At 36.7% G+C, this 24,788-nt stretch overlaps 1 protein-coding gene across 1 annotated transcript in view; it reads left to right on the forward strand.

The window, feature by feature from the left end:
• Positions 1-221: 221 nt before the first annotated feature.
• The window catches only part of FIGN (fidgetin, microtubule severing factor), a 97,638-nt gene continuing 73,071 nt past the window's right edge, over positions 222-24,788 (forward strand). The window contains exon 1 of the mRNA XM_074872293.1: positions 222-349. The gene's annotated coding sequence lies outside the window, so the exon portion shown is untranslated. The remainder of the gene's footprint in view (positions 350-24,788) is intronic.

Below are 24,788 nucleotides of genomic sequence, written 5' to 3' on the forward strand. Positions count from 1 at the left end.
CCCCCCGCGGGAAGCGGCGGCCCCGGCACGCAGGGCCGCGGAGCGCCCCCGCCCCCCGCGCCGCTCCCCCTTTGAAAACTGATCTTTGGCTCTTCGCGTGAAAGTGATTTGAATTTGGCTCGGCGGCGCTCTGCGCAGGCGTCCAGCTGCTGGCATGCTGGCTCCTTGCAAAGCAGCTGTTTTGGGTTTGAAATTCCAACATGGCAGAGGCTGCAGTCAGTCTTCCCTTCAAAAACTTGGAATGATTTCAAATCATAGGCACCTTCACTTAACCCGAGCCCCCATTCATCAGCAAACACATCGGATCGATGCTACTCTAACCTATCGGGTTCTTGTACCAAATCTCCAGGTAAGAGGATTTTTTTTTTTTTTCTAGTCTTCCTACCACCGTTTTAAATTTTATTTAATCTTAAAGCTCTCCGAGACTACCGCGTATTTTTTTAATCGCCTCCTCGTGCCCTAAATATTTTGCCTAATTTGCAGTCGTTTTCTGATACTAAACACTCTGGTCTGCTTTCCTAATCGTAGTCTGGAAAGTACAGATACACAATCGCAGTGCATGGTTTTTCCTCCTTGATCATTGCCAACAATAGTAGGCAGATTAAGAGTTCGCGATTGCAAGCTCCCTCCCCACCTCCTCCTCCTCCTAATTGGATTTATTTTTAAGTTGCATTGAAAATAATAAACCGCAGGTAACGCGGGGCTGGACTTTGAGGCAACTAACTTCTGAGCAAATAAGTGCAAATAAGAATCTCGCAAAACAAAAGTTAGGTTTAAATTGCTGTGTCTCGGCTGGGGGGGGCACGAATATGTCAGAGGAGCTGTTGCAGTAAAATGTAAGCACATCATCTTGGAGGGGGTACAGCGTGGTGGGCGTATTGTTGGCTCGGAAGGGAGAGAAAGATGTATAATTTAATGGTATATACAATCCACTGATCCTATTACTATCCTCCCTGGAGCTCTTGTTAGTTTCAATGGGAGTGAGTGAAATTGACATGGACTTGCATTCCTGGTCATGTGCTTTTTTTCCCCCTTTCTTTCTTCTCTTGTGATCTGAGATCCCCTTTTTGTTGATGTTGCTTTCCCACTTAATTATATGCATGTAGGTTAAATGAATACCTGACGAAAGGGCCCACGTTTCAAGGCAGTGACATTTGATAGCTGAGAGGAAAAGTGGCTTTAATGAAAAGCAACCTTTGGAATTCCTGCTTGTGAAAAATCCAATTCAGCTTTTTGTGCTGCCAGCAAGAAATGATCAGTAGCACCAGTGTTTATGGTATGTCCGTTTTGGGATCTACTTCCTTTGCATCTAAATAGCAAAGACAAATTTAAATAGCATGATAACGCACCGAGGACTCTGCATGCAAATATTTTGTAATAAATACCTAATGTTTGATAGTATATTTTAATTTCTGTATATATAAGCATTTTTTTCTCTTGCTATCATTTGTTTATCATTTCTGCTTCGATTATAGCATTAGTTTTGTCCATTGTATTGATCTCAGTTGTAAAACCTAAAGTTGCATGTTACTAGCAGTGCACTATATACACCACTGAACTCCAATGGTATGTAAATTAGTAAAACTCGGTGACTGGAGAAGGCGAAAATGCGTAGCAATGAGTATATACACCTATACGTCTACATACTCATATGTACATGCCTAAAATGCATCTTTTCCTTTTGCAAACTAATAATTATTGAGTATTTATTTGAACTCCATCTGCTTTTCCCTCTCTTACTTTCAGTGTAATCATCTGCTAGAGGCTTTAACTGATGTGGGGTGAGGGAATGTTTTGCATGTAAACAAACAAAATTACTGTTGTGGTCGAATGTTTAATACTGTTTAATAAGTAGTATTTTATGCTTAGTTTACAAGTGTCTGGTTCCTACTGTTCTGTTCTCAATGTGTAACAGAATGAAATAATCAGGTGTTGAAACTGGCTTCATTTTAACGGTCACTCTCCAGCCCCCCATGCCACCCCCTCCTCCAAAAAAGTCAGATAAAATGGAGTGTGGGGAATTTCAATAGATCTTGTGGTGCAGTAGGTGCACCTCTAGGTATGCAATTAAGGCTAAGGAACTAACAACAGAAGTGACTATTAGTCTGTTTTGTGCAACCAAAAAGGGGGTACGTTCACTTTTAATTGCGTGTGGTAGCAACAAATAAGGATGGAGGAAGACCCTAGGAGAGAGACTGTGTGTGTGTGTGTGTGTATGTGTGTTTGGGATAAGGGGGAGGTCTGGCATGTGTGGCTGATGATCTCTCGTAATAACATATCTGAATGCAAGAAAGAAATTGAGAGAGCAGTTGCACAATGTACACTCCTATTTTGGTGCTGTAGGTGACTATATTGCTAAACATATCCCGGGTGCTATATGATGGGAATGATCTGATTGCATTTTGCATTTAGAACTTGTTGACTTTGAAGCGATCAATAAGGCAACTGTTTATTTTAGATGCACATAATTTGCCCTGAGAAATGTTTTAAGGAGGAGAGTGAGCGAGCGAGAACGGAACATTTTTTTTTTTTTTTCCTAGAGCTGTTGGAGCGAATGTGATTGCCAGATGGGAGATTTCCCTCTGTGATGTTAAAGCTGTAATATATATTCAGAGCAGATTGGACTGCTGCTTGTGATGAGGAGGATATTACATTTATAAATTTTAAATCGGGAATCGGACAGTATGCTGAGAGCTGAAATTGGATGGTGTGGACGGTTTGGACTGTTAAATGCGATTCCCAGATAATAATAATAATTATAGTAGCAGTAATATATATATGTATAATAAACATGATACTATTAGGCAGCTATATATATTCTATGGTCCTTAAGTATATATTTCCAAATATGATTTCTCTTCTTTTCTTCCCCTTCTCTAAAATGTTAGGGATTGGAGGTAGTTGGGAGGGGGGTTTAAAAGCCCACTGTTAGGAGAAATCAAATGTAATCAGGTTCCTGTTCGAGCAAAAGTTTTGCTACAATTCTTGTTGCGGATGCACCTCTTTCTGAGTTTTTGTTTTGCCCGTGTATGTGGCCTGACAGTGCCACAATCCTGAAAGGCTGGAAAGTGGGAACTAGTCACACTCGAGCAGCTCTGCTGTTGCAAATTAAAAGTGTGTTGTGGTCAGGAAATGAAAGCTACAATGTCTCTTTTGAACAAGTCGTTTATCAAGAGAAACATCTATCAAGCAGTGACTTGTCACATTGATCCTCTAAAAGTTAGGTCCGAAGTGGAAGCTGCTTTGATGTTTTTGATCCCAAATTTATAAAATTGAAAAAGCTAGAGAGAGTAGGACTGATTTACACTTAAAAATGACTCTGCTCTGGGCGTGACAAAATCATCAAGTATCTGTGATACAGAGCTGGTAAACCAAGGAGGTATTGGATCTTCTGCTTAATTTTTATTCTCATGTTGAAACTTTAGCTTTGCCACACAGGCATCTCTCTTCATACTTTTAAAGATCCTCTCTGTATGTCTGTGCATTATTTCATCAGTGATATTTTCTTGCTTGTGAATACATCTGTTGCTTCCAAGTTGAACCTTTTTCCATTGTTTTTGTGATGGTATTTATAGAGTTCAGCTTAAGAAGACAATTTCAGATTTTTTTGCTCTCATCTCAGTCTTGTTTCTTCTTATGTATTTGTAATCTCAGTTTCCACCTCTCCTCCCTGTGAAGCAAAGTTTCTTTTACTGCCAATGCAATGTTTATTGCAAGTAAGGTACATTTGAAGATATCTGTTTGCACAGCTTAGAACATGTTAAGAGTTCTGTTAAGTGTGTCTTCCCCTTCTCATCCTTTTTTTTGTTTCCATTTTGACAGATGAACCACACTTTCTTTCTTAACAGAAGCAGTGTATTTCAAATCGAATGTAAAATTGAGGTTTCAAGTTAAAAAAAAAAAAACCAAAAAAAAAACCTAAACTGATCTTTTACCTCTACTTATTTTCAACCATTTGAATTGCTTAGCAACTTTTTAGAAAAGTTTTTAATTTTGCATGAAGTTTGTGTTTGGATTATCAAGGAATCCCTTTGATGAAAGAGGATTTTGGTGTGTGTTTGTTGCTGGGGTTTTGTTTTGTTTTCTTTTCTTTTTGGCTAAGGTATGAGCGAAATCTTCCTTAAAGCAGGATGCTTTGACTTCTTTTCTTCAGTGTCATAAATGAGACTAATACAGCTTATGGATACTTGATAGAGACCCATTTGCAAATAGGCAGCAAACAGCAGCGTGGTGGGAGTTTTGGTGAGTGTTATACTTGCTAATTAATCATGTTTGAAATGAAGGAATCATAGCATGGTAATAAAGGCTCATTGTTGTTTGATGTTTGTAACAGGATGTGACTCCTACACGAATCTGGTGGGTTTGGGGTTTTTGTTGTTATTTCCCCCCCTTCATAATAAGGTATCTTCAGTACTCAATCAAATTGTTTTTATTTATTGCAACATCTGTGAAAGCACAGGGATGGTTGCTTCTCTTATTCTAGCAGTATTTTAAAAATACAACGATTGGATTGTTATTGATATCTTCATCATACAATTCATGGTAAAAAATTACAGTCTCATGTCATTAGCTGTTCTTTAAGACTTTTTTTTGGTTTAAGCAGAGCCAAAAAATCTTTGTTTTGCTTTATTGTTTCTTTTTTCCTTCATATAAAAAGCCTATTACCCTTTTTCTTACAACTGATGAAATGGCACTTCATGAACTTTTGTGTCCTACTTGCTTACGTGTATGTAGTAAGGGATAGCAACTAAAAATATATTCCGGAATAGTTTGTATACTAGCCCTTTAAAGCTTAAACTGTAAAACACTTGGATGGTGTTTTTGTTTCCTTGTTTTGATTTTTAATATGACTCTTATCAGATGTGTCATCTTTAGGCTTTATTGTTCACCTTTCAATTAATAACTACTATATATGATGGAGAGAGGTGTGATAATCTCTTTCAGACTGCAAAGCTTTAGTTTCAAAATTTAATTAATTAATTAAGGCTATTTGATGCTGCACGAACAAGGTTTGAAATCTGCTTCTGTTTAGATGCTCTTCTCCTTTTAAAAAATATAATTCCTAGAGGAAAATGATTCTGTACGGTTCCTGTCAATATGTTTGTTCAATGCATGCGTACAAGAAGCATTGAATATGACTGATCTTCCTGTAGTCTTAATCATCAATTAATAGGCTTATCTGCTTGTTAGGAGTGGGTTTAATGGTACAGAATCAGCATGAGATCTGTGTATACGAAACATTTGTATATTGTTTATAACAGACTGAGTTTTGATCTAGCATTCCCAGATCTAATAATAGAAATATCTGGCTCTTTGCCCTCAATCAATATATCCCTTAAGAGAACAAACTTCACATAATACTTTCATAAAGTGCCAGATGTATTGATACTGAGTTGATAAATTTAATTACTGGGGTTTTACATTGATTCATTGATCTTATGATTGGAATAAATTGTTCTGCAGACGTTTCTGAAGTATTGAGGAATACTGTATGTCAGTAAAGCTTGATTAATTGATCAATCAGCACTTTTTTCACCTCCTGAGTCATTGATAAACAAAAGCATAAAAATAACTGTAAAAAGAATTTGGGATAAACCAATTAAAAATTCTCATGTGTTATTAACAGAGCAGATGAGAAGCAAAGCACTACACAGGTAGAAAAAAAAAATCAACTTTGAAGTGGAATTGTGCACATTGGGCCCGATCCTTAGCTGGTATAAAATAGTTTAGCTTTAAACAGCTCCAGTAATTTACAGCTCCCAGAATCTGGCCCACTGTCTTGGTTGGGTTTTTTTTTTTGGTAGCTTTTTCTTTTTTTTAGTACCGTTCTTTGGGTTGTTGGAGGCTGTTTTAAATCAGATATTATGGCTACCAAAATATATGGAATTTTAGATAAGCATCTGATCCAAAATGAACAGTATAGCTATAAAAGTAATTTGAAGAGCTGTAAATTCAGGATTGCGTATCCCTGATATTGTTGCAGAGTATTAAACTCTTGCTGCTAGAGATGCTATCCTCTAAGTGAAAACTTATCTTCCTTATGGGAAAGATCACTACAGGGAACTCTAGGCTGGGAAAAGGCCTGAAGGTTTTTTTGTTGCTAAAATAATAATAAAAAATTTCCAATACACAGATTTAGTTATAGGGATATTTTCCAGGTGAAAAACCTTACTGGAGTACTTGGCTCCATTTCTGTGAGGCATGCGACCTTTTCACCCTATGCCAATGATATTTTTATAGAGTGTGTGAGAAATGCAAGCTTAAAGAAAATTCCTTAAGATCATTCAATTTTTCTTTTTTCTTAAAAAAAAAAAAAAAAGGAAGAAAAAAGAAAAATCTCTGAATCTCGAAAGAACATATACATCTCTCATAGTGAAACTGGATTCCTTTAAAGGATGATAGCTAATACAGAAGAACAGAGAAAATCCACTTGCAATATGTTACCATAGGTTCGACAAATACAATCTTATCCTTCAAGGAGCAGAGAGTCCTAGACTGTAATGGAGGTCAAAGGAAATCTAAGGCTTTCAGTTCTTTAATAATTGTACCTGCCACCCCCCTGATCAGCATGTTAAAGAGAATGCGTGTAATACGTATTATGTTTCTTAGAAGATAATTTGTATTTGCAGCAACCTACTAAATACAAGTACAATACACTACTATTGCTTCTAAATACCTGTTGATGTTGGTCTCGCTGTGTGACAGGTGAGGGTAAAATGTAAAGAGAAATAGTTGGTCAGCCTTGGTTACCAAAGTCTTGAGAATCTGGGGGGAACATTGGGCTTTGACAGGTCAGTTTGAGAATGGGAAGAATACTAGAAAGTGTAACCTGCAGAAAGCACCGCTGATTAAGAGCATACTGAGATGTCTGCACTGATGAAAATGCGGAGTCTGTGCTTCCCTTTTGCTGAGTTATAGTGCTATGAGGTATCGGCACACACAGTATGGTAATAACAATACTGTATGTCTGCTCCTATAGTGCTAGTAACGGTACCTGTCAAACATATCATAATACTGAACTATCTGTTTAATCATATAAGCAACACTCCTTACTACAATGGCTATTGTATTTGTACAATAAAAAGAACAGACATGCATTACTATATTTAAATAATGGAATAAAACTTTGTTCTTTAAACTGTTTTTCTGCATGTGGAAAAAAGTTTCATCTTTTTCTCAGCTAAAATTAAAAATAACACAGATGACTGTCATGTCACTAATTTTTAAAATTTTTTTTATAATATCGTATTAAACGTGTAGTCTGATGTGCCATGAAACACTGAAATAGCAATTACCAGTCATATTATTTAACCGTCACTGAGAAACTATTTTCTCAGTTCTTTTTAAGTGTAGTGCAGCTACTGCTAGTACATTTTTAGTTAAATTTTAAATATCCTGAAAGTGATGTGGACAAAAATGCTGAAATTATTTTGATGCGATAGCACACTTTGGTGATGCAAGTCCATTTTTGCTCCAGGTTCCTTGAAATCATGTATTGCTTGGACTTTTTGTTATCTGTTTTTAACCCTTTTGTATTCCACTTTTAATGTGTCACGTAGTCTTTTTTGAAGCATATGGTTCATTTTCTGTATATGAATTGCTCAACGCATGAAGAAGTATGCCACAATTTATTTTGTGTGATATTTTTGAATGTGTGCATGTGTCAAGCTGGTTATAGATTGGTGATGATAAATTGGTGATGATAAATTGGTCTCAGTAATCTGTATCTTATTTGCATTAATACTGTAGCAGTAAGAGCATACTGTGGTCAAACTTCATGATCTAAGATAGCTGTCTCACATCTAATTAAGCAGGGTCTGAATGAATGATTCTTCAGTATGGGTCATAATTAAACTTTTTGTTTCTCATCTTCAGTGTGATAAAATACTTAAGGGACACATTAATGCGTATTTGTGTAACTCCTGCTAATCTGAATGGAATTTGAAAATGAATATTGCGAAGACAATGGAGAAGGGGCTGGACCTGGTAGGTTACAGGGGTTTGTGGCAGGAATGTATCTTCATCCTCATTCAAAGGGTTTTTTTGCCTGATTTAGAACAACTACTGTTTGCTTTTTAGTATGTTGGAAATAACATCTCTATTTTCTTCTGAGAAGTTTCTCCTCTTCTGTCTCCTCCATTCTAGCATACAATTCATTAATAAAAAAGCATTTATACAGGGAGCTTGAATTATCACTTAATAAAACTATGAGAACTGTACTGCTGCAAAAATATTCCTAGTCAGTACAACAGATGTTACTGTGTTTCTTCTGGAGACATGGTGAGGGGAAGAGCCAACAAGTGCTTTATATTACTGAGTGACAGCAGAGGGTGGATGGGAATGATAAAGTTATACGCAGAAATTATTAATCCCTGATAATAGTATCAATATTGACATTTAAAATATTATGAACTGATAGCCCTGCTATACAAACTTCTGTGATAGCTGTACTTTTAGATGAAAAGTAGCTATTTATATAACTTACAGCTCAGCGTAGTCATGTTGAAAGTATGAACTTACTCATCACAGATTCTGAGAAAGTGCAGGTTAATGTCCTCTGTCTTCTTTAGACCTGATTACTTCAGTCTCCTGTGTTGACACAGAAAGAAACAGCTAGCTTCTATGCTGGAAGAATCAAGTTTGCAAGCACTGACTGATATAAGGTATCCCATTGTGATACCTAAACCAAATTTTTAAAAATCAAGCATCCTTTTCAAGTAAAACTTGAGAAACATAGAAAGGAACAGCAAAGATGTATCTGAACATACTTGAAGGCGCACCATTTACTTTCAAAAGAGATCTTTCGCGTCACTCGTGGATAGCTCCACCATGAAGAGCGATATCAAAAGATCTCAGAAAAGTAACTATTCTTTTATGTCTTTGGGAACTCAGATGCTTACAAGATTGTTTCTGAGAAGGAAAAGAATTGATCCTATTTTCAGTCCCTTGTTGTTGGCATTTGTGGACCACATCACTATATACAGTATTGTAGAAATACACTCTCAGTATATGAACACAATTCTGTTTCCTCTTGCAGCTCTAAAACAATAATGCAGTGTTGCTGTATGCAAACTCAGTTTGGACAATATGTTTTTATGAATCCTTTCCTGCACTCTATAAAATTGTTTTATTTAAAATACATATGGAATTTGTTGAAGATCTTTAACTGATGGGTCATCTGCATGATTAAAATAGAGAAATTCAAATATGTGTATTGTTTTTTATGAAAGTAGTATAGGCTTAAAGTCACCTGTGTTAATTTGTGAACTGGATTTCCCCATTCAATCTGAAAATTGCTGGGCTTAAACTAGCAAGATTCGGTTATTTTTAATATCAAAAGAGACTGTAAATTTTGCTAACTCTTCAGCTGAATGTACACTTAATTTACAAAATTAAGTGTTTTTGCGTTTACTAGTGTTAGATCTGCATCTTTATGTTAACTACATATCCATACTGGTGCTGTATTGAACATACTATAAATAGGCAGATATTCTGTTTTAAATATAGTAATTTTCCATGTCTTTATAGAATTTCTGATAATTCTTTATTTCTTACTCTTTGCCTTCGATAAGGGCTGAAATAAATATATTTCGGAAACTGTTCAGGCAGCAGTTAACCTTTTTTAATCATTGATTTTTCATTTTGTTATTTGACTTCCATTCATTTCATTTCATACTCCTGTGTAGGCAGGCGTTCTTTATGCTACAAGACTGGTGTATTTTTCTGCTTTCAGTTTAAAAACTTTAGCAGTAACATTAATTTAGTTGATACCATGGTAGTTTTATTGAGAAATTTAATCTATTGTTCAGATTAATGTTAGTGTTGGTAGAGAGCTGAAGCTGATAGTCAGTAAATCCTATGTAACAACGGGTGTGAAGCACTTCTCGTTATTTGGCCCCTAGCATATGTCAATGCATCAGTCATATCAAAGGCACACCTTAATATGCAGAGAATGTCTTTGTTGAGACACATAGTTAAGTAAGTTTGAGAAGCCTTTGTTTCAAGCTTTTTAAAGATTTTATTTTAAAGTTAGATGTAGGTAAAATATATCTCATCATGTGCTTGTAAAGACTGCAAATAACCAGCGCCTTAATGAATGACATTTTTAAAGTTTTCACTAGTTAGAAATGTTCGGAGTTATAATGGGATATTTCTTCCATCACTCATCAGATTATCCATATGGTACAGAATAACAGACAAACAGACACTAGTATTCATTTGGAGTAATAATTTTCACCACTAATTAAGGAAAGATGTTTTGTTACTGAGTAATTAGCAAACACACTTCTTTCCCCCACCCCCAAGATGTCAGCTGTTTAGAGATAGTAGAAGTCGTTACTTTCATTCATGACAGGCAAGTCGTTTTTGGCTAAAGTTACTGTTCCTTTCTGTTTCAGAGCTGCTACAACAGCTGCAGCTTGAGCTTGAAGGCTCTGAGTGGCTGAGATAACATCACGAATAGTATTGCATCTCAGCAAGCGCAATTCAGGTTTCCACTTTTGGGTGCTCATTTGTAAGAGGCGTTAAGTCCCTGCAATTTGTATTGACTTTGGATATGCAGATGTGCAACAAATCTTAGAAGCCAGGTGATGGGTGTTATAAGGAGTTTCCCCAGGAAATGGTAGGCATTAGCTTTATTTGTGCTTCTTAAATGCTACAATCTCCCTCTTGAGGTATTAATGCAGTATGATAGAGTAAATAGGGCTTTTGATTTTTCCTGGTGGTTGTAAGAACACATTTTATATTCGTTAGAACAAAAATACTTGTGTTACGTAAAGGTATAATGAATGACTCATTTATGATTTTGGATGGAGGTGAAACTTCAAACTCAGTTTGTTACTGTGTAAGTGTTCCAAGGAACAAAATGCAGAGCAGATGATGCTCTTCTAATTGCAAAATCTCCCGTAGTTACCTTCTCCCTCCTCCTGATCCTCTTCTCCCTTTCCCTTCCTCCCCCCCCCCCCCCCCCCCACCTTTTTTAAACAATTATGGGCATTGTGCTCCTTAATGGTCCATAGCTACTATAAAGATAGATGTCCTCAAATAATGAGTTTCTAATAATAATCAGAAGGAGTTAGATTAAACTGGTTAGAAATCTTACAGTGTGAAAAAGTACACCTAAAATCCCAAGATATATTTACAGGAGCTAAATCTTTTTACAGGGGACTAAACTGATTTTGTATCTGTGTATGTCTGTGGGGAGGAGGGAGTAGAGGTGTATGTATGTGCCTACGTTTTTGTTCACCAGTACAGTATACCAGTACAATCAGTACAGATTTCTATTTTGTCTTCTGATAACAGAACATGTTTTAAAATCACAACATCTAATTAGCTCCTGTGTTTACACTGGAAAACTTGCATGCCTTCAAATGACTTCTAGCCATGCTCTTCTTTCTTCGTTGCTTTCCCCCACCCCCTGCCTTTTTTTTTTTTCCTCCTCTATAAGCTTTATAACATTAGATTTGATGTTTTCTTCCTTGTTCAAAAGTTCTGAAGGGAAGTAAATGAAAGTGCCAAGTACAGTAACAGATAATTGTTACTTTAAAGAGTTGTCACTATATTGGCTAGGAAAAATATTTTTCATAACAGGTACTGGATCAGCAAGGCTGTACAATAAACAGAGCAAAATAGATTAACTTATGGTTTAGAAATATATATGCCATTTAAATGGAAACAAACCCCCAAATCTCCCACATACCTTTTGGGGTTTGGTGAACAAAAGCTTGCTGTATGCTCCAAATTCCCCTGGGCCTCAATTTGCAATACCATTACTTAAGCCTGGCTGATATAAACCCATTGCAGAGAAATAGAAGCTCTCCTTCCTGGCTTTTCAGTCATTTTGTGGCCTACTCTGCCTGCCTGCCTGCAACCCCCAGCCCTCCTGTCCCATTCCCAGCCTCTTGGTCTTACCCTGGCACTGTGAAACTGTATTTGAAATATAGTAAATGTAGAGATACTGTGCTTCTAAAAAACAGGAAAGTCCATTCTGCATGGTCTTACTGACATCTCTACCAACACACATGTAATTCTATCTTCTGACTAAAATCAAGGCTATAATCACTTTAATATCTGTTGTGTCCTCTACCAGGTGACCTGCAGTCTTTCATTGTAAAGATAAGAGACTCTGATATAATAAGTTATTTCTTCTCTAAGTCTGATCTTATAGAAAATACTAACCATAAACTGATGAGAAACTCATGCCCGCTTAATATGCTCCTGGGGTGCCAGGCTCTCTGGATATCTGCTTGTGGGTACAGTACTGGCATTGTTGGATGCTCATCTGGAATCTGTTCTGGAGCAGAACTGGGTTTGGGTGTAATACCCAACAGCTAACAGCAAATACAGGAATCACTGTAGCTTGATGCAGCATTGAGTACTATAACTGTATGTGTTTTGCTGCTAATAAAATGGCAGTCTAGTTTATCATTAAGAAGCTTGTCTTTTTGAAATAGCAATTGAGGTACAGTTCTGAGCTTTTGAGTTAGTACCTGTTAGTGGGAAGCGCTAAGAAATAGATGAGCTACATTCCCGAATGTGGGCGGAAGGATGGTGAGTAATACATGCCTTGGCATGGCATCTGCCAGAAGCTGGTTTTTTTTTTTTTTCCCTGCTCTAGTTTTGAAAGGTGTAAGGTATTCTGATAAGCAGAGGGGAAAAAACAAAAGGGAAAAATACTTCCAAGCAAATCATTATAGCGTATCTCAATGACTGTGCTCCACACTTAGATTTAATTAGAAGGCAACTGCACTGGAAAACTGGTCATTTTAGTCATAGTTAACGACTGGTTCTTTCCTACCCCCAATCAGAACCGATTATATGCTGTGCTGTATAATGTAATTTCTACAAGAAAATTAAGTATGAATAGGCACGATAGTATTGTGTAGTTGCAATAATGAGGTTTTCATTAATGATGTTAATTTATCATTTAACTATCCTTTTAGAGGTGAAAATAACTATTTTCCTTGTGGTCTTTCCTTTTACTATATATACCAACCAGTATCGAATTGGAGTATTTTGTAAATATTTTAAGCAAAAGACTGTGACTGGATAGCTATTAATATGTTCATTATGTGGTAAAAAGGCACTGAAATAAGTGAAACCTTGTATATCCATGTTTCTTATAGGCTAACTACTTTCAGGAGGGATTTCTTTTACGTTGTAATATAATTTACTAGTGTATGGTTTCTAAAGTGTCATGGATAGTTCAATGCTGGATTTCAGGCAAGCAAATTTGTTTCCTAGTTAGCTGTAATAAGACTTACTTGCTGCAGTTGTAAGATAATAAGGATAAAAATCACGTATGATTTAAGAAAAAAAAAATCTATCCATTTGCATTTGTGCACCAAATTCCACTTGGTGATATGATTGTTGGGCTGAGCTATTAAGTGCTAATCAACTAGTGTATGATTGACTAGGTATATTAGAGCTTTTTACCTACTGCCAATGCAAAATGTGACTCTAGTTTTACCCTGAGATGTTTTTGCCTTTAAAAAGATCCACACAGGTGGGTGGTAAGAAAATTTATCGTTGTTATTTGTAGGGTGTGGCTCCATGTTAGAATAACCTCAATCTGAACTGATGCTGAAGAGATTATTTTTTTTTTTTAATTTTGATTCCAAAGCCCAACTGTGGGAATTGATATATCATCTTAAAATTTCAAATCTACATTTTACGCACTGTGCCAAAGCACCCATGAGCTCATTAAGCAAAGACTTTCTCAATTATATCTTGTGTTTATGCATGTATTTATACTTGACAGGAATCCTATAGAGGTTTGGTTTGCTGTATTAATACTTACAGTGTCTCAGAGTACATAAAATATGCTTTAAAAAAAAAAAAAAAAGAGTAAGCACTGCTTACAGATCTAGTTCTGGTAGCTTCCTCTATTTTAGTAGCTGCTGCTAAGTTCCTTGGCTAGACATCCAGCCTCTAGAGGGCACACCAATAACCTCCTGTGCCAGACCCTCACCTGCACAACCATCTGCAAAAAGTTTTAATGCTGCTACCTGCAGACAGAATCCCATTTGCGTTGCATAATAAAATATCTGTGTGTATTCCTCGTTATTGCTGGAGTTTTGCTACAATAAGTGGTTTGCTTTCCGTTTCTTTCTCTTTTTTTTTTAATGGAGGGGAAGGCTTTTGTATTTGTTATGCTGTTAGCTTTTTTTCCTTTTCCCTCTAGTGGTGAACTTTATTAAAGTAAATACTCAAATCCACTATGGTATAATCATGGGACTCACAGTTATTTCTTCACCTGGTAGAAATCTTTCTTTAGGTATACACTGCTCTTTACTGTAGTAAAGACTACAGAAGTGCACAGTATTTGAAACTTGCAAAATTAGGTACTAAAATTTATTATGTACTAAAATCTAGATAATAAATAATTCAGATGGGATTAAACCCAGTTAACCCTACTCCAGTTGCCTAGGTTCAATTGCTTGACCCTTTTCTCTCAGGAAATGCCATATTACAGCTTTTTGTTCTCCTATGGACTATTGTTGCTAATGTTGATATTCATGTAAAGTCATACTTGTTCTCCAGTTAAAATGTTTGACTATAGTTCTCTACTCCAGTATATCACCATTAGAAATCAGAAGGTTTCCAATAATTCAAATTAATCTGATAGCCCGCTTCAAATTTTCCTTAGGTCTACTGATGTAGGACAAAAGATCAAGTATTCTTGGATCTGTTACCATAAATTAAGTCATGCCCCAATTCATAGTTTAGTTTTGGTCTAAGAATGTGAGTATATTTAGGGATTAAGAGAATTTTGTCACATAGGGTGTCATTAACTGAATATAAAACTTATCCTGAAAGTATACTGGTTTAACTTGGGCATTTTCTGCTTGAACATTTTAAAATATTATTTTGCCAGTTTGAATTGAAATGTGGTTGGAGCATGACACTTCAGAAGGAGGAGAAGTTATCTCCTACTGATGACTTCATTAAGTCCTCTGTGTAGTTGAACAGATAGGCCTGTTACTCTGGGCAAACTTTGCTTTTTGATTGCAAGAATGCAGCATTCTAGCTACACATTTATTGTTGAGCCATGAATCTTAACTGCATTGTTGAGTTTCTACATTTTAGTACAACATAAGGAAAAACTGAGAAAGAATCCAACGAAAGTTAAAGGGATTGGTTTTGGTTATTTTGTAGGTCACCTGGCCTATAATCAGGAGATCTATGCTCAATTCCCATTTAGCTTTCCAACCTTTTCTTTAAAAGTAATTAAAAAAAAAAAAAAAGGCAAAAACAAAACCAAAAAACTGTTTGGTTTATGAAGTGTATGGTGTCAGTTTTACAGATGATACTGGACCAAATTTTGTTGGGGGAGTTTTACAATAACCCATGAACAGTTTGGAAGATTTATTATGTTTCTAGGTTGATGCAAACCCATCTGCAAAATTTTCCATTGCCTCAGAATGTCAGAGTTTTTGTTGGTCTAAGGATAATTGCAGTTTATGGAGATGCAAGGGGAAAAAAATTTCCAAGACAGATCATGATCTGTGAAAGTGCTAGGTCATACTTTTTATGTCTTGATCACCTGTGGCCAATGGATAGTTAATTTACTGGAGAAGTAATGGTGACATTGTTTTGTGATTCATCTAATCCACTTTTTCCCAAGAGGCTGAGACAGTCACTAGTGTGTCCCTTCAACCTTGGCATACACCCAGGTTGCAAACTTGTTCTTTCCTTCAGTGTTGCGTGTTGGAGCTGTGCAGTAAACTGCCCAACATAACAGAAACCTCAATAAAAAAGGATGTGTAACACCTGGAGGGCAGCATGGTTAACCCCTTTACAGACTTAATCTCTGCAGGGTTAGGGGTACTCTTAGAATAAGCTTTAGCTGTCATGGAAAAGGGTTGGAAATATAGTTAGGGTATCTGGTCAGTCTTAAATAACCAAGTTTTTTGATGACAGAGTTGTTTACAGTCAGAGACTGTCCCCGCTGTTCTGCCTGGGAGAGAGTAATCTTTTTCTCCTAACTGCCAGTAGAGGATTGGTATCATCCAAGCATAGCCCTTACTGTTGTCCTCCAAACCCCAATATCCTGGGCCTTTCTCTTCCTGTCGAGTAGGTGGCTTTTACAGCTTGTTCTGAAAGCCAAAAAATTCAGGCTGTGTTGAAGTGAGTGAGGGGAGCCAAGTCTTAGAGCCAGAAATGTCCCCGTGAGGGACATGGTGTCTGTGGTCCCTTCTGGGTGCTCGTAAGGTGCCCACTGGAGGGCCTCTGCCCACATCACCCATGGCATCATGGTGGCAGGCAGAGCTAACCAACTCTCAGATGGATCAGAATAGCAGGGACAAGTGAATGTGCTGTGAATGGACTGGTACAGTTTACAGGATTTTTTAAAAAAAGTAGTTATGTTGGAAAAATAATCTACAATTAATTTTGATGGAAAGTATTAAAACACTGAGCAACTCAAATATAAGCTGAATGGATGGTCTCCAGTTCTTGTTGCTGGAAGGGTATGTGTCATGTCTCTGGTCTGAATTTTAAAAAGTGTGAATTTTGTCCTTGCGGTGGAACATTGTACCTGTTAAACCTAGGAGAGGGGAGAAAAACTGCAAAGGAATTTTTTTTTTCTTTTTTTTCTCCTGAACAAATGAAAGCGAGAGCAAGGCTGTCTTTATTTTAGAATTCAGCCTCCAAATTTCTCTTTAAACCACTTTTACTAGAAACAGTAAGTTATAAATCACCTAAGCAATTACCTGAACACAGGAGTGGGGCCCAGCCTGAGCTTCAGCTCCAGATGTTTCTGGACTACAATAATGGCCCAGCCCAGATATTTACAGTTTAATTTCTGTTCATGTGCACTTGTCCATAAATGGTTCCTTTTCCATTTCCAGTTGAACAACTGATCCACTTACAGTAGAGGGTGATTTAAACTTGAATGATGGCAAAATGTGAATAGAGACAATTTACCTTTGGAAACTTTAAAGTCCATTTCCAATATTTAAAATGTAAGGTAACTCTTGAACAGAGAATGATTGATCAGTAAGTGTCCCCTTTTAAATGTATAATAATTTCTTAGTTTTTTAATCTATATATATGTATAAAATCTGTTTTTTTACCTTTTTTTTGCTTAGCTTTGCTGCAGTTCAGAGCAGAGATTTTTTTTTTTTCTTTCTTCTTTTAATGCTATGCCATCTAGCACTACTTGCATTGCAAGCCAGTGTATCTAACCTTGCTCCCTCCTCTCCCCCTTCGTGTCCTCGTCACTGCTCCTCCCAACCAGCCCCATTGCTGGAAACTAAACAAATTGAAAATAATGATTGGTAACCATCTGCTGTGCTGAAATTCCACGTACAGCAGTTAACTCCATTTTACAAAACAACTTCAATCTAGTGAATTACAGTGCAGTTCTTCATGGCAGCAGATAGCAACAAGCAGTTTCGAGTTCCTCTAGACAAAGCAGTTCGCGTAGGGAGCATTATGCAGAGTCACTTGGTGGTGGTGGGCTGGGGTGGGGGGGATACTTTCACTGTCAGACAGTTCAGTGTAATGCATTTGAAACTAGAGAGAGTATAACCACGGCCTAATTGTTTCATCTGATTAAAAGAGGCCAGTCCATAAAACTGCAGACAGGCGATCTTGGTTTTCTGTTTCTTCAGCTGTAGCGCAATGCAATGAGTAGCAAGTTCGGCTTTCAGTCACTTTCATGTGACTTTTGGAGTGCCCAACAAAAACCTCAACCAACAATTAGATTGCGTAGCTGGTCGAAGTGTACTGAAGAACAATAATTATTCATAGAGTTTCTATTGAAGAAACTCTTTTATTGATGCAGAACTGTAACAAGAAGCACTCTAAATAGTGACGGACTGTCGAACAGCAGATATTCAAATAGCGACAGACTGTGATGTAATATTAAAATAGGTACCATTATCATCTATGTTTTTAACTCAATTTCAGTTATCTGAGCTTAGGTTTTGATCATGTATAAAGAAAGTTGCTTAAAATGGGCAGTATATTGAGTTCAAAGGACCCATACAGTTCATAAATTCTCCGGTGTCTACTGGATTTTTCATCAGGGAGACTTCCAATAAAAATGATCTATTTTAGAAATAATATTGTTTAGTAGGTTGAAATGTAGTGTAATAAAATTAGACCTTCAGTCTTCTAAAGTTACTACTTAGATGGCACCCTTGGGATGGTAAAATGGCTGTATAAGCAGATGAATCAGACAGTTTCACTGATGGATACATTTGTCAGTCTCTGTTACAGATATAATATATTCTTATATCTGTAATCCTGACACTGTTACATCCAAATGAAATCAACATGAGGTTGTCATCTTTAAGCAAATATGTTAAGTGTTGTCTTTTGTGCTTTGGATTTGAAAGAAAGGGGCCCAAGGGAGCCAGCATCATGCAAATGGAACAAATCCCATTTCTTCTGAGCTGTGCTGTTTCCCCCTTCATGGCAGCTGGCTGTGTTATCTTTGTGTGTTTCTCTGAGTGCTGACAATTCTTTCAGTGATCTAAGTTAGGGCACATTAGAAAGTGGAAGCAGCTGTCTGTCGTTATACTGAGAGACGTGTTTGCTCTACTGCAAAGATGAAGGACCATGAATCCTTGACACACTCTCTCCCCCCTCCCCCTTTACTTTCCAACATGATCAACATTCAGACGCACAGATTGTCTGCTTGGACAGTTTTTTGTTCTGACTGACAGCATCTGGCATAGACAAATTTAAAAATACATAGCATGCCATGCTTGGAATTGGAACATCCCTTCTTTATTAATCTTCTCATTTAAACCATTCATTTACATTTCAAGAAAGGTTACAGCTTGATATGGTTAAAACATTTATTTTAAATGAATAACCTCCTAATGAAATACCTTGAACGAGCACCAAACAGTCAGTGTTCATTAAAAATTACACCTGATTAGTATGGCCTTGGAACTGTTGTGAAGACATAAGATTTCCCCATTGTCTCAATCCATAATAAAAAAAAAAAAAAGATAATGTTTAGCATGTGTGTGTGTAATTTTTTCTTAACCACAGAGCTAAATGAGAATGGTGTTTTCACTTGCAACCCCCCATCATTTTAAAGAGTACCATGTTATAAAGCAGTAGCCTTTAAAATGCTATTTGTCTAATTAAATGTGGTTTTGCTGGAACAATACATTTGAAGGAAATGCCTAAATAGTGTTTTGTTTTGTTCTGCTAAGGCATTTATGATTTGAGAGACAAGATGCTTTATGATTTATGTAATCTGAAATCCTATATATTTTTTTTTTCTACTGAGAAGTATTCACATGTTTGTATACAATACTAGTAAAATAGAACTGAAATGGTGGACCACCCACTAAAATGTTTATGCACGCGCACATGCACATATGCACACGTACATTCTGTGTACTCTCATCTTCATGATCCAGGTTAGCAACGCAGACATGCTTGTCTAGCATTTATGTAAAAATAATATGAAAATTGGCTGTACCAGTCAGAATATGGACTTTGAGTCCAGGAAGGGAGGAGGAAAAACCTCTTCTTGTACTAGGCATTTTAGATGCTTTATATCACTGTGGATTGCAGCTTTAACTACTCACAGTACAGAAAAAAAAAAATCTTCCAGAAGGCGGGGGGAACCCCCAGTATTATAATAAAATAGAGGACTGTTCAAGTGCTTGGCAGTAAATATGTAAAACAAGTATCCTGGCTTATTTGGAGAGGAAAGAGATGCTGTAGCAGACAGGCTCAATTAACAATTGTAAGCAGGAGAGGACTTGTATTCCTTCGGTACATGTAGGAGAGGTCATTTGCTTTAGGATAAATTCTGACAAATTTCAGATATAGATATAAAGGCTGGAATAAATACAACAAAAGATTTTCAGTTGCACATCAAGCATTTTGTATTTGCAATGGCCATTTACATTTTTTCTCAGAGAATAGATTTCTTTTTTATTAATGTTTTCCTGAATAATATATTTTTAAATTAATTGACTGTGAAACAAGCATTTTGGGACAATAGGAATTTTTACAGGCTTGAAATATCATTTATGCTTTCTAAAAAATTCTCTTAGTAATGCCTAATCTATTTTTCTTTTTCTGGAGGAAGCACTAAGATGATAAGTTTTCAGCACAGGTTTTACTATGCCAGTTATGTGTAATCATAAAAGTGAAATAAAATTTTATTTTAAATGAAATCACATTTTTTTTCCCCCCACAAACTGTTCCATTTATGTGATAAACTTCTATTTTGATTTTTTTTTTTTTTTAAATGACTAGTTAGAAAAGCTTGTGCAGATATGCATCTGTAAGCAAACTGGGAATAGGTTAGAGAACACAATTCCCTGGTGTAAAAAGCAAGGTTTAGCAGTAATGCTTTTAATCTGGACTTGTAGAGGATTCGGGAGCATCCATAGATCTGCTTCAGTAATTACCATACCCCAAGTGGCACTGGAAGAGACATTTGCCTAAAAACTTGATGTCTTCATTACACTGTTTACATTTTAATTAGAAACATGAAAATTAGTGATTCATATGGACAACTATAGTTTAAGTAGGTTTGCTCAGCATCCAATAAATCATAGAGGGGGGAAAAAAAAGGGGGGGGGGGAGGAGGAAGAAAAAGGCAACCCCACAAGGTGCATCTGCAAGCAACAAACCGTCTCAAACCTTACAGTTGTAATAGTTTACTAGGAATCATTCATGGGAATAATGTGTTGGTATTAGAAGCTGGTTAAAATGTGGTTTTTATTTTATCAGAGATGAAATTTCCATGTAAATTAGCAAACGTAATTTTAAAGATAAAGGTACATACATGCAGTCCTACATGTATGCGAATGACGTGTATAGGGTATACATATGTAGCCTCTGTGTGTGCATAGATATGAAATTGTAGCTCTATTAAGAAGAATTGGTGTAGGAACATTTTGGCAGTGCCGAACACTACGTATGGCTGCAGAGAAGCCAGTTTAGCCTGTTTCAGTATTTCTCCATAAATACATGTAAACATTTGTATAGCTGCACACAGAGATGTATATATACAAATACACATGTGCGTGCACACAGAGACAAGTAAGGATATGCTGATAATTTGCCCCTGAATTTTGCATGTACCTGTCAGCACTAGCGGCCTAAAACCACTCTGTCCAGGAGCGCTGGGGAGAAGCAGCAGTGCCTGTCAGTGTCCCTGCCTGAGTCAGCAGCGTGTCCAGTGCCTGCGCCGGGCGACAGTCACTCATCCAGCCCTGCCCTCCCCGGGGGCCACCGGCCTCCTCCGCACCGAGGAGAATGACCCCTCTGTCTGGCACGCTCAGGATCCCGAATTGCACCGCATCGGTGTGCGAGTTCAAATCCCTACTCCTAAAGGCAGAGCTGGGATTCCAGCTAATGACTCAGAGATACAGAGGGTCAATGCACTGGTGATCTGGAGTACTGAGCCATCGCGCCAGCTTAGTTGTACTTTCCCCCCACGCCCCCCTCCATAACTCACTGTCTTACCCTCCGCATTTCTACCCCCATTCCCTTATGATAAAAGTAATGATATGCAAAATTGCATTTCTTCTTCTAAGAATACTTGGTGGGTTGTATTCCTTCGGATTTCAGTTTGATCCACTCAATTTAAAAAAAAAAAAATGTTTTGCTTGGGGGGACGTGGGGGAATTGTTTTCTACACTATTAACTTCATGTTATGTTAGTTCCATATAGGCTGTTTTGGGCATTACGCAAATAATACATGGATAACCAATGTCTTTGAATGGGAGAGTGGACCTTGGTAGCAATACGTAAAAACTTGTTGGTTTAATATTAATATCTTTTTCTTTAACCAAAAATAAGGAAGTTTCCTTCTCCCTTGGTTTTTATTGGATTTCTTTTTGTTGGAATCTTTAAGATTTGTTGGATAATCTCTTTCCAGAACTCTCATTCTGCATTCTGTTGTTTATATATATATAAAAATATACACATATATTTATAATTCTTCCTGTGTACCTCAGATTTTTAGACAGTACATGATATACATTAGCATAAGCATTTTCTAAAGATGTTTCACGTTTGCCAATATGAATCATATTTTTGTTCTTTCATCATTCAAGTGGTATTTCTGAGCCACAGAATAAGTAAACCCAGGTATATCTTGTGGCTATTTTAATGCTTTATGTAAGCATTTCACCTGTCAAAAATAGACAATAGTGTCTCTTTTTTGCATTTGTTTTAATGTTAAAATAATGTTTCAGTTTGTCAAACACTTTCATTTAAACTGAAGATTTTTTTTTTCCTTAATATTTTTTATCAACAGTTATTAGTTATTGTCTCTAATTTCTGGTAATTTGGCAGCACAGCAATGAAGTAACTTGGGTGCACACTTTGTAGTGCGAATGACTTAGTGACAGTACTCTGTCTTCATTTGTTCTGGTTTTTCTTTTTTCTTTTTTTTTTTTTTTTAACCTGTCTTTTTGGGTCTAGGCATGTTATAAATGTGACTAAACAGAACTGTCTACATCTGCGAAGACAGAAACATGCTGCTTGCTTGTACGTACTGCAAAATTCTAATAGTTTTGTGCTATCTGTTAAATTCAGTGTGCTTTTTGCATTGTGGCACGAAACAGTTGTGCTGTGAGGGAAGCTGGCTGCCTGCCAGCCATCGACTATGAAATCCCGGGTACCTGAGAGCTTATCAGTTCTTTTGCTTTGTAAAAGAAAAAGTGATGAAAATGTTGGTAAACTGCCATGAAGGTTTAAGGCTGCTGGAATAAGGAGCCGTGTAATCAGATTGGAAAATGGAGCTTGAGATTCTCTGCATGGGAAGCAGTCGCCTGTGGACCTACCGAGATGCTGTGCAAGTGCCCGAGCTGACCACTTTGTTAGCAAATCAGCTTGTTTGCTGCAGCAGCAGGGTGGAATAGGCTAGTCCTTGTGATGGTATGTAACACAAGTAATATCTCTTGCTTTGCACAGTGTAATCAGCTTGCAATTAGCTCACTCTACATTAACCTTCTTGATATTTTTCCCTTTTGTAAGACTGTGCACTTTAAACAATTAACTATAGAAAGTAATCCTTCAAGCAAATCAAAGCAATCCTTTAATTTTATCACCCTGCTGAAAAAGTATCAGGTGGTCAACTGGTCTTCATCAGCTGCTGGAAATTCTCAGGCTCACTGTAGCGTGGAGAGGTTCTTTAACCCATTCACATTTAGAAAAATGTCAAGATTTTCTATTTCTCACATAATATAATGCTGCATCATGAAGCTGCAATTGGAATTGTTTTAATGAAAAGTCTTGGGAGAGTCCTTTCCTATACAGACAGCTTTTACGCTTCTGTTTGTTTAGGCATTTCCATACACTACCTCTCAGAAAGCTTTGATGACACAGCCACTTGTACTGATAATTCCACTGCTTCACCTCCAGTGAACTTGATTCACTAAGGTTGGAGAGAACAAGGCTATCGTTGCTGATCTTGTGCATTGCTTTTTAATCCTCTGAAATAAAAGCCAGATAATGGGAAAATTTGTGTGGTAGGCAAACTTCTTTTTAGGTAGGAGAGTAAAAGTTTTAATGTCAGTTGTGGAAATGTGGAAGCTTGAAGTTTAGCTAAGGAAAATAAAACTTAATTCAAATTAAGAGTGCAGAACATGATCTGTCTTGCTGCTATTTGAATGGCTTACCCACCCAGAAGTTCCTTTGTCTCTTTGATAGTTTTGGGTTTTATCATAGGCTTGAATTTTCCAGAGTTATCCTGTAAAATGTGATTATTTATACCCTGGTAGGATAGTATAATAGGCATATGCCTGGTATTTCCTGTAAAAGTTTGCTTCTATTTAAATAATTGCCATACCTTGCTGATTTCTAAACTTAAATCACTCAACAGTGATGCTTATATGAATAAGAGCAGTGAAATTAGTGACAAAAACGTTTACAAATAATAATGCTGTGCATAAGCCTTATTCATATTATATTCATTATATGAAAAAAAATATTGTGGGTTATTTAAGGCTTTAATGAACAAAGTGATCTGAAACTCCTGTCCAGATATTTTGTTTAGAAGATGTTGAAAATGGTCAGCAGCTGCTTGGCCACCCCCCACAAAAAGTAATTTCATTCATTTCATTGAATTCCAGTAGATCAGAGCAATAAACTGAATTTATAATATGTGATCAGCTTTTACCAATGATATCTGTGAAAGCAGTATTGACTGGCTGTGATAAAGTCATCTTTTATCTCTCTTTGTAGAATGTGAGCATGTTTTGAAAATACAAAGCTGGATCCTACTCATCATGCTACATTTATCATGTTTTAATGTTGGCTTTGGCTTAGTTTTGATATGTATAAAAATTCTGGAATTTATGTGCACATCTGTTTTCTGTGTGCCCCAATTTAAAAAAAAAAAAAAAGGCAAAAAATAAATAAAAAAATAACCTGCATACATCTTATGCTGCAAAGATCTACTTTATATTCTTTTAGAGGACAAACTCCATTAGATATGCACTTACTGTACATTGGATTGTAAATCTTACAATTTAATGGTAATTCAGTGAGCAGTTATTGCTTCTGTGGCCTTTTTTCTTTCTTTTTTGTCCCATCTCACTTGTGAAATAGGGTTACCCTTTACAAGTGTCACATCCATAGATTCATCTTTTGTACTCTATAGTTGTTCCTAGTGCATCATTCTAAGTGAAAAGAAAAATAGGAAGCCAAAGCTACAGGAGGGGCACTGGGGGAGGGGGTCTATACATAGAAATACAGCATATAGCAGCAGAAAGACCAAGGCAGTTTAGCATCAACCTAACAGATTAAAATTTTGCTGTAAAGGTACATTTTCTTTAACCTCATTCTCATTC

The sequence above is a fragment of the Strix uralensis genome, chromosome 6 (genome assembly GCF_047716275.1).
Source record: "Strix uralensis isolate ZFMK-TIS-50842 chromosome 6, bStrUra1, whole genome shotgun sequence".
In the NCBI taxonomy this organism is placed as follows: Eukaryota; Metazoa; Chordata; class Aves; order Strigiformes; family Strigidae; genus Strix; species Strix uralensis.